The sequence below is a fragment of the Equus przewalskii genome, chromosome X (genome assembly GCF_037783145.1).
Source record: "Equus przewalskii isolate Varuska chromosome X, EquPr2, whole genome shotgun sequence".
Lineage (NCBI taxonomy): Eukaryota > Metazoa > Chordata > Mammalia > Perissodactyla > Equidae > Equus > Equus przewalskii.
Genome location: NC_091863.1, coordinates 83,815,480 through 83,826,271, shown reverse-complemented (window position 1 = coordinate 83,826,271; position 10,792 = coordinate 83,815,480).

The window sequence follows — 10,792 nt, the reverse complement described above, 5'->3', positions numbered from 1 at the left end:
AGCAGTAAAGCTGTTTCCTTTGTTTGGTATTTTCTGTATTGTGACACCAGATTTATCTAATAATATTTGAAGTAGGATTTTGTATCCTCATTTATAAATGAGATTGCTCAGAAATTTGTTTAGCCTGCTTTCTTCAATAGATTTTATCATCGTATTATATTTTCTTGAAACAAAAAGGAGTTTTTTCCCTTCATTATCTGGAGCTATTTTATTAGAGTAGAATTACCTGTTCACTGAAGGTCTGATCAGGTACATCCTTGGAAGCCTAGATATTTGGGGCATTAGCATATTTTTATGATCTCCTGTACATACATATTAAATTGGTTTTTCTTCTGTTACTCTGTCTTGTGTTAATTTTATTATATTCAACATTTTCAGAGCCTCATGAGCTAAAGAGAAAGAATGGGAGCAAAGCAGGACAGTAGAGAGATCTTCCCTGAGTTGTGCAGACATGAAGTGGGGCAATGCCTTTTCAAACAGGAGGCATAAAAGTCTGTGATTTTTGGTCCAATGGAGAAGAACTCTGATGGGCCATTATACCTCTGGACCTCTCCTTGGGATCATTAGAGTAGGGATTTAGGATAAAGGAGTTCCCTTATCAGGAATATTTATTATTGTTCTGGAATATTAGAAAACTCTTTTTTTTAAAGATGTTATTTTTTTCCTTTTTCTCCCCAAAGCCCCCCAGTACATAGTTGTATATTCTTCGTTGTGGGTCCTTCTAGTTGTGGCATGTGGGACACTGCCTCAGTGTGGTTTGATGAGCAGTGCCATGTCCGCGCCCAGGATTCGAACCAACGAAACACTGGGTGCCTGCAGTGGAGCGCACTAACTTAACCACTCGGCCATGGGGCAAGCCCCCTAGAAAACTCTTATGAAAAGATTTGAAAAGATAATTTGTTTCCCAAGGAGACCAGTAAATACTACCACAAAACAACTGCAGGTAAATCTCTTTGGGTGGTGCCTCAAGATATTCTTACACATCTAGAACATAAAATTATATGGGAAAACTCAGTGCAGAGCCATCTCATTTTCAAAGACAGACTGTGGACCCACTTGAAAAAAACAGTATTTTACTTAATCACTTAATTTCTATCATGCTAATTATTGCTGCTTCAAAATCCCAATGATTGCCTGTATGACATACAATTGCTGTTACTAACTTCTTCTTGCACACTGATCTCTTACATATCAGATTAAGTGAAAAGTCATTTTAAGAAATCTAATTCCCTAGGATACTTTTATTGTGCTTTGTGTGATTTGCAATTGTGAATTCAGGAATCAAATACAAGCATTAGTAAAACAATGTTAAAACTGCACCATATAGACTGTGACGACTGGAATGCCACGGTGAATGATACACATGAAATCTAGAAAGGAGAGAGAGATAAATGTGATTTGATTTTGAAAACTGGGAAGGGAAATTAGTGCACTTATTTTCTCACTTCAGAGGATGATTGAGGAAAAAGGACAATGAACAATCCTCATCTAATGGTGTCAGTTACTAAAAAGACAGACTAAGAGCAAGGGATTTATATCTTAAGCAACAAATTATAAAGAATAACTGGGAAAACAGAATCAGTGGAGCAAACATACCTCATTCAAACTTTTTTCAACATTACCCATATTACAGAATCCATTGAAAACATGGGTAAGAACCCAAACACAATAGAGAAATGAGTGAATTAAAAAATTCAAGAAACAATACCTCTTGCAGGTTCCCTAGAATCTGAAGTTGCTACTCTAATTCCTTTAGACTTATTTGATTCTGTTCTTTCCGAGCCTGTAATATTTTCTTCCTGAAAATGCAAAACATCATCACTTGCATATCAGCATCATGAGGATGATAGGAACGTCCAGTCCAAGCAGCTCAACTCCTGATAGCGGGGGGTAGGGAGGAAGTATTCCCCTTACCCCTAGAGTTCTTATGGTTGGACTAATAATAAAATTAATACAAGGCAGAATAATGAGAAGAAAACCAATTTAATACATACATATGGGAGATCATAACAATATAGTGCTCAAGGAAATGACCAAAGCAGGCTGTTTATATACCATTTAGACAAAGAAACAATTATTGGTGAATATTTGACAAAATAAGGGAGTTTGGGCTTGGAGTAGCAAATTAATGAGGAGGTAACAAAATTTACTTATATAGCTTCCTCTGCTCCGAGTTCCCTATCTCGGGTGATAAGGATGCCCTCCATCCTCCTGATATAGGGAGAATACTTTCCCATGGGTGTTTGTTTCCTGGTTTCAGGGGAACAAAGGAGGGTCAGAGTGTTCTTCTTGCACTGGCTGTTTCTCAAGTAACTTTAATTCAAAATAACCAATATGCCAAAGTGTCATATTTTGGGATGGCCTACCATGAACTCTATTAGTTCTCTCCTCCGGAACTTCCTTGGAAGTTTCACATGTTGAAATTGAGGTGGTAGATTGCTCCACTATTTCATCGAACCAGTTTCTTAGTCCTGAGAATAGGTCAGCTGGGTTGAACTCATTTTAGGAGGCAATGATGCAGATGGGCTCCCAAAGTTAGGACTACATTGCACAAGCAATCAGGTATTTGATAAAAGGCGTTTCTAGAGAAACAAAACAAAAACAATGGTTAATGATTGGAGTAGACTATAATCCCAGTTTCTGAGTTCTGAGGGTAGACAGTCGAGAAGATTTCTGGATATCAGACTCGAAGCATCTTCAGATGGAGTGAGGGCAGGCCGTGACAATCTGACAGATTTTCCTGGTTTGCAGTTTGAATGTCTCTGATGATGTCACTGAATGTACCAGCAAGCTTTCAGAATGGCCCATATAGCAACAGGCATGAAGATTGTATTAACATGAGCTATTCTGGCAATTTCTCTGGTTTATCTCAAGCCATTCATATTCAGTTTGCAGGGTTTTGAGTAAAAAGGACAGGTTTTGTTCTTAGTGATTCCAAGTCAAAAAGGTGAAAGAAAATTGGAAATGTTAGCTTGGGGAGTGGTAGCCAGATAGGAGGAAACTAGGAGCACTCAGGATCCACTCCAAAATCTCAGACAATGAACAATGCTAGAATCTAAGATCCACAAGTATGTGTTATACGTTCTACTGAAATATAATTTTTCTTTCTAAAATCACCCTCATTTCTACCAAAGATAGCCAAATTAAGACTCACCTGTTTGCAGAATAAGTCTAGCATCAATAAACTTGGCCTGATTATTTGCATAAGTGCAGTAAGAATAACCATCGACCATATAGGCTCTTTTAAATCTGCTTTGCTGGAATTTTTCAAAAGGAGTATCAGATTGAACTTTTGAAAACTTGTCAAGGCTAAGAAGCCAAGCCAAGGAATCGCCATCAGACTTTGCCAATAATACCTATATATTTGGGTGAATTCCTCTCTTCTCAAAGTTCCCAAATATCCTGAGGTTTCTGCATCTGCCAAGAAGTGACCTTGCCTACTCACCTGGTTAGGCTTCTGAGAACCTTGTAAGCAAGGAATCAGGCCGATATTTCCAAGGGGCTTCATTGGCTCCATAAAATCAACCTTAGTTCCTAAAAGCTGTCTTGTCATATCCAAGTCTATGTGTATCGTTCTTAAATACGACATTATAGTGAAAGACTTGGTAACATAACCAATGTTTTCAATTGTATCCTGTTACAAGAACAGATTCTAAATGAACCCTTGGAAAACAACTACATTGCCATGAAACTAAGAATACTCACTGAGAGTTTCTGAATTCTGGAGGAATCAGGCAGGGACAAAAAGTAATTGTTTTATCTTTGTTCACAAAAGCATTCTTTACCAAATTGCTCTAAGTCATAGGTAGCTTAAGAGAAAAAAAAATTTCCCTTAAATCTGGAAAAACAAAAGATTAGAGAATCAGCAATATTTCAAAGAAAAAGTCATAAAATTTATAATCATCCTCATCAGTTTATTGTGTCCTATGTAACTAATTCTTGTTATCCTGATCTTCTGTCAGAAGATTTATGAAGCCATCAGTTTCTCCATTAGAGTTCTATAAATTCTTATCCACTTCAGTGCTATGATCTGAAAGTTATCAGAAACTTGTATTCTAGAGTACTTGTCAGAGTCCTTCCCATGAATCTCTCTGAAGATGAAGCACTTTTGCAGGAACACTTTTTAAAAAGCATCAAAGTAAAACAATAACAGTAAATGGCAAAAGACTTAAAAATGGCCACAGGTAAAGATCTGATGAGAGTTGCAATTGACAAACAAATTTGGTTATTTCTGTGACACACAACACTTCAAGATAATAGAGTTACAAGTGATAACATACTAAGACATATCAGATTCCTAGGAATTTCATATAATTTCTGGACTACTTATATTAATAACATATATACAGACAAATATAATCTAAGGTTTAGTATCACTCATTTGACAAGACTTCCCATGTAATTTAACATAACAAATAAGCCTATTTAGTGTAATGTCCCTCCTTTCATAAGGAGGGAAAACAAATCTTTGAGATGTTCCAGGGGCCCTCTGGAAATCCCAAAGTTAGTTCGAGGTCAAAAAGACTTCATTTAGAGGCCAGCTCTGAGGCCAAGTGGTTAAGTTTGTGTGCTCTGCTTTGGCATCCTGGAGTTTGCTGATTCAGATTCTGGGCACAGACCTATGCACCACTGGCCATGCCACGCTGTGGCAGCATCCCACATAGAAGAACTAGAATGATTTGCAACTAAGATGTACAACTATGTGCTGGGCCTTTGGGGAGAAAAAAAAGAGGAAGACTGGCAACAGATGTTAGCTCAGGGCCAATCTTCCTCACCAAGAAATAAATAAATAAATAAATAAATAAATAGGAAGGAGATTTTCCAGTTTTGATCTTCTAATAAGAAAGCAACTGAGCTTTAGAGTTAAAAAAAATATTTCATTTAGAATTTGAATCATAGGCACTTTGTGAAAAATATCAAAAAGGTTTGGATACTTGACTGAAAAGGAACACAGATAATTATGAAACAATACTTAATTATCTATTTGCCCACAGTGACCATAAAAGATTTTCAAAGGCAAACACAGAAGGTTACATAGTTGTGAGCAAAATCAATCAAAAGTCTGATAAAGCACAGGAAATTATTTTGATAAAATACCAAATCATTGCTTTCAGGCAGATGTCTTAAATGGTAAAGAAAAACCTATCACAATATCTTATCAAGAGCAGACCAACAGTCCAAGAAAACTTTGTCCTTTTAAGAAAAAGAAAACCAAATTCTAATTTTGCACCAGTGTACTTTTGATATTAAAATTCCTTTAATGTAAATACATCCATTCTAATTTTAGCTTGCCCACACATAAAATTCTTTTCTCAAGATTCCTTTTCAACAAACTTTCTACAACCTTCTATATCCATTTATGTTTTCTCCTATCATTTTAACAATCATTTTATTTTAGGACAAAATTACTATCCTTTTTCCTTTAACAGAAATGTGTCTCTAATACTCATACCTTCTTCAACTGATAACTCACATCATACTTTTCATATACAGTCGGCCCTATGTATCCACGAGTTCCACATCTGCAGATTCAACCATACATAGATTGAAAAGATTATGATGGTTCTGTTTCTACTGAACATGTACAGACTTTTTTTCTTGTCATTATTCCCTAAACAATACAGTATAACAGCTATTTACATACAATTTACATTTTATTAGGTATTATAAGTAATCTAGAGATTACTTAAAGCATAGCATATAGGAGGATGTACATAGCTGATATGCAAATACTATTCTATTTTATATAAGGGACTTGGTACCTGCAGGGGCTCCTGGAACTAATCCTCCGTAGATACTGAGGGACCACTGTACAGTCATTTTCTTTCACCCTTATTATATCCACTAGTTTTGTAAACAAACAAACTCAGCTCTTTTACAAATCAATTTTGGCAAGGGCACTTCTATAGCAGTCTGTATTTTTATTTTTACTTTTATTTTTGATAACAATTTCAACTTTAGTAGTTCAAGTATTATTTTCTCAGTTTCAAAACTTACAAAGCTTATCTAGAAAAGAAATGATACAGGCGGTTGTTTAGAGTAACTACAGATCTACTCTTAGAGGATAGTATAATTGCCTATGCATTACATTAAATGAATATAAGTTGCTTCTATATAATATAGTTAAAATAAACCATATAGTTTTTGGAAATTACGGTATGAGATTCTCTCTTGTCTATAGGCTCATCCTGACAATGATGTGCTAGACTGGGAATGATAGAACAGGCAAGGGAAACAGAGTCCCCACGTTATTGCTGAAGAGGGTTACTTTAAGTTGAGTAGGCAGAATAAAGATTTGAAAGATGGGACAACAAATTCTAAACTTATGGCAGAGCTATAAACATCTGGGAAGCCACCACCAGAATTCCCAGTCATAGAAATAGTCATAGAAATGGGAGAAGTTCGTTGTTGTTCCTGTTGCTGTTGTTGTTGAGGAAGATTTGCCCTGAGCTGACATCTGTTGCCAATCTTCCTGGTTTTTTTTTTTGTCTTTTTGCTGAGGAAGATTCACCCTGAACTAACATATGTGGCCAATCTTCCTCTATTTTGTATGTGGGTCACTGCCACAGCACGTCTGCTGACAAGTGGTGTAGGTCTGCACCTGGGAACTAAAACCAGGCTGCCGAAACAGAGAGTGCTGAACTTAACCACTAGGCCATGGGGCTTGCCTCAGGAGAAGTTCTTTTAAACAAAGATTGCTGCCTGGCTGCAAATGTAAAAAGACAAGGCAGGGGCCACCTGGTGGGGAAGTGGTTAAGTTGGTGTGCTCTGCTTCAGCTGCCCAGGGATCATGATTTCTTATCCAGGCCGTGGACCTGCACACCATTCATCAGCCATGCTGTGGCAGTGTCCCACATACAAAATAGAGGAATACTGGAACGGATGTTAATTCAGGTACAATCTTCCTCACCAAAAAAATTAAAAAGTAAAAAATAAATAAGTAGACAAGGCAACAAAAAGTATGAGCCTATCAAAGAGTGATTACAGCCTGGCCTTGAGGAGTTATCATTGTGTCTGTACAGGACAGAAAAGCTAGTTGTTTTTGTATTGGCCTTTTCAGTTGGAGGCACAGAACTTTCGGTTGTTCAGTTTACTGTAGTATAAGATGAGTGTATTTCAAACATGTTGGATCATTCCACAGTAAGAAATACAGTGCATATTATGGCCCAGCACGCACTTACATGTATAAAACCATGTAAGTAACTGAAATAAAAGTTTAATAAACTGACATGTATTTCCTATTTTTGGTATATGCCATGTATGCATTCTATTTTGCACTTTATGAAATTATTCTCTTTCATTCATATATAGATAATAAATAAATCTATAATAAATCTATTTACAAATTACAGACAGAATTTGATATATATCATCAATCCACCCAAATAAATAAAGATACTGTGTACATTTTAAATTCAAATAAATGTTAATTGTAATTCACCAACTGTCTATGACCACAGTTTGAAAAACAAGAAGTTACAGTACATCCTTCCACAGTAAGGGAAAGCTCTTATGGGAGCTCCACTGCTCCCCTTCCAAAGGGGCACTTGCTGCTTTGCCTGCATTCTCTCAGCATCAGTATACACAGTTTGCTCAGTTAATTCATGCTTGGTAGTTTAAATTTTCTTACATTTTCTTTCGGTTCATTTTGTATTCTCAGTTCCTCACATAGTTCTTTTATTTGTAATTTTTGCTTTCCAGTGAAAACTAGGAAGCAGGCAATTGAGAACTGCCTATCATATTTTAGCATTGTGTCATAGGTTAACAAACTTACACACACATTTCAAAATTTTTAGAAGTATATTCTTCCTCATAATAAATTTTCCAATGGGGAAGAAAATATGTTTACAAATAGACTCAAATATCTTTACTTCCTCTCACAGGAAGCCAAAAGTAGATAAAGCTATTTTTAGTAATGTTTCAGTATTTTATTTTATTTTATTTGGAGATGATCTAGATATCCAATGAATTTGACTTAACTCATTATTTAACTTCACTCGCAAAACTTTGAGGTTTTGAGTAACCAAAAGATTTTGAAAACTGTTTGCTAAAAGGTTCACCTAGAAATTCTTTTCACATTTACATCTATTTAAATAATTTGTACTTAACAATTATGTTTAGATTACCTACAAAAACTTCATTAGATATTAGACAAAGTCAGTCATAATCCTAAGTGATTTTTCTTGCTGACAAATTTTGTAAAAGATATAATATGAACTTATTTGACTAGCAAAGCCAGGCAGAATAAAAGTTACTTATCTGCATTAGTTTTAATCCTGATAACTCTGAAGACAGACCTATTTTAATTAAACCAAACTTAAGCTAGCTTTTATTTGCCAAAGATTATCTCAGACCATGTGAACTTGGAAAGCCATTTGGATTAGTTTCTATTATATCTATGAGATTTAGAAATTACTTAATTTATTTTAAGCCAACTGCATAGAGCTCTTTACACATTAGTTTTGGCAATACAATCCAGAGGTAGAAAAAAATCATACACCTCTAACACACACACGTAGACATGCATAACACACAGATAGACATAAACAAAGATCTTATAGCTTTTGTTTTAAAATTTTACCCATGAATCAGGTACACTATAAAACTCACTAATAATTGTGTCTTTCCACAGATACAACTAAAACAATTGTTTCACATGGGAGCTCTCTAAAACTTTTCAATTTAAAACTTTTTCCAATTCAAAGGGTCCATCATCTGGCTATTGATGATCAGGATCTTCTTAACAGTGACTCAAACCAATAAACCTTTCTATGGCTTAACCATGGATGAAAGAGTCATCCCCAAAGGAGAGGAAAAAGGATGCAGCCTTCTTAAGATCCACACAGTTCACTCCAAGAATTAGTGTACAGAAAGCACAAGCAGTAACTATGAAGGGTCTTGTTTTTGTTTTGTTTTTCTTTTTGCTTGAGGAAGATTCACCCTGAGCTAACATCTATGCAAACCTGCCTCTATTTTGTAAGTTGGTCACTGGAACAGAATGGCTGCCAACGCAGTGTAGGTCTGCACCCAGGAGCCAAACCCAGGCCTCCAAAGCAGAGCATGCCAAACTTAACCACTAGGCCATGGGGCGGGTAGGAGCCCTATTTTTAAACAGTTGTTCCAAAACACAAGGAATCATATGTTTCCTCCCCTTTTGTACAGGATAGGCTGACTTACCAAGACAAAAGTTCACCAGATTTTTAAGATTCCCTAAGCTTGGATCCACAGCCTATTTGACTGTCCACCAGATGCATACGTATCCTCTGACCAGCAGGGACCAGAGAGAATATTCATATTGGTCACGGAGTAGACAAAATAAAACAATGAACACCTCTGGAAGAAAAGGATCAATGGTAAACAAGAGTGCTCATACTATATTTTTACCAGCCACTATGCCCAAGGCACTAGGTCTAAAAATATTTTCTCCTGGTAATCTAAACTGAGAGAGAGGGAGAGAAGAAAAAAAGAGACTCTTACCACTTTCATTCCCACCAGATCCTGTAGACAGAGATCTGAAAGGCTGGAGTGGTAAGAAATGCTTACCTTCTCCCAGCTTCTCTCAGACATCCCAGGATCTCTTCCTCTTCAGTAGTCCCAGGGGAAAGAAGTTTTCCAAGCAGTGATTCCACTGGCTTTCTTTCAAAAACTGATGAGGAGGGAGAAATTTTCCCCTTACTCCTCTTGAGTTCTTGCAGCTGGACTAATCATAAAATTAACACAAGACATTAATAGGAGAAAAACAATTTAATCTGTATGTATGGGAGATCATAACAATATGATGCTCAAGCAGGCTGTTTATATACCCTTTTAGACAAAGAAACAATTATTTGTGAAGATTTGACAAAACAAGTCATTTTGGGCCTGATGCAGCAAGTTAATTAAGAAGTAACAAAGTTTACTTATACAGCTTCCTCTACCCTGAATTCTCTATCTCTGGTGATCAGGATGCCCTCCATCCTCCCAGCATAGGGAGGATACCTTCCCATGGGAGCTTTGTTTCCTGGTTTCAGGGGAACAAAGAAGGGTCAGAGTGTTCTTCTTGCACTGGCTGTTTCTCAAGTAACTTTAATTCAAAATAATCAATATGCTGAAGTGGCATATTCTGGAGTGGCCTGCCTTGAAACCTATCAGTGCACTAAGCTCTGAATTAGCTAGTGAAGAACCTGCAGCTCCAGTCATTGGCCCAATATGTGATCAAGTGTCTTGGGCTGCACCAATAAAAGTTTTCCAGCATTACTCAGCCTCACAGATTGAGGAGGAAGTTGGTATAATTCTTTACCAGCTGTCCGTTTCCTTGATTAATTGTATGCTTTTAATCATGATGATAAGGATGTGAATCCAGACCACTGAGTGGACATATCTCCTGTATCATCCATCAAATTTTAGAAAAATGGTACCAATTAATAGTATTAAAATTATTCCCCCTCACTCAACAGGGTATTTTTCCTCAGGGAACATAATTTTTTTTTTTTGGCAAGGAAGATTGGCCCTGAGCTAACATCTGTTGCCAATCTTCCTCTATTTTGTATGTAGGATGCTGCCACAGCATGGCTTGAAGAGTGGTGCACAGGTCCACGCCTGGGATCTGAACCTGCAAATCCTGGGCCACCAAAACAGAGTGCACAAACCTAACTACTAGGTCACTGGGTCAGCCCCTGGCTTTTCTTTTTTCTTTTCATCTCCAAGCAAATGAACCTGACAAAATAAAAACACCTCATTAAATTGGCAAGATTGAGACCCAGCTCCCAGTGCATGAACCAATAAAGGGGTTGATCCTGATTTCTGATCCATC